The following is a 369-nucleotide window of genomic DNA, read 5'->3' as shown; positions in this document are numbered from 1 at the left end:
GAAGGAAAACGTTTACATGTCTTTTCTTTTCTTTCTTTTTTTTTTTTTTTTAGAGATAGTCTCATTCTGTTGCCCAGGTTCAGACATCACAATTCACTGCAACCACGAACTTCTGGCCTCATGTAATTCTCCTGCCTGGGCCTCCCAAAGTGTTGAGATTACAAGCATGAGCCACCGCATTTGGCCAAGATTCTTTTTTTTTTTTTTTTTTTTTTTTTTTTTGAGACATTGGTCCCATTCTGTTGCCCAGACCAAAGTGCAGTGGCATGATCTTGGCTCACTGTAGCCTTCACCTCCTGGGCTCAATCTATTCTCCTGCTTCAGCCCCTACAAGTAGCTGAGACCACAGGCATGCATCGCCATGCTGGG

Source organism: Mandrillus leucophaeus, unplaced genomic scaffold (genome assembly GCF_000951045.1).
Source record: "Mandrillus leucophaeus isolate KB7577 unplaced genomic scaffold, Mleu.le_1.0 Scaffold174, whole genome shotgun sequence".
NCBI lineage: Eukaryota > Metazoa > Chordata > Mammalia > Primates > Cercopithecidae > Mandrillus > Mandrillus leucophaeus.
This window is presented reverse-complemented; position numbering follows the sequence as displayed.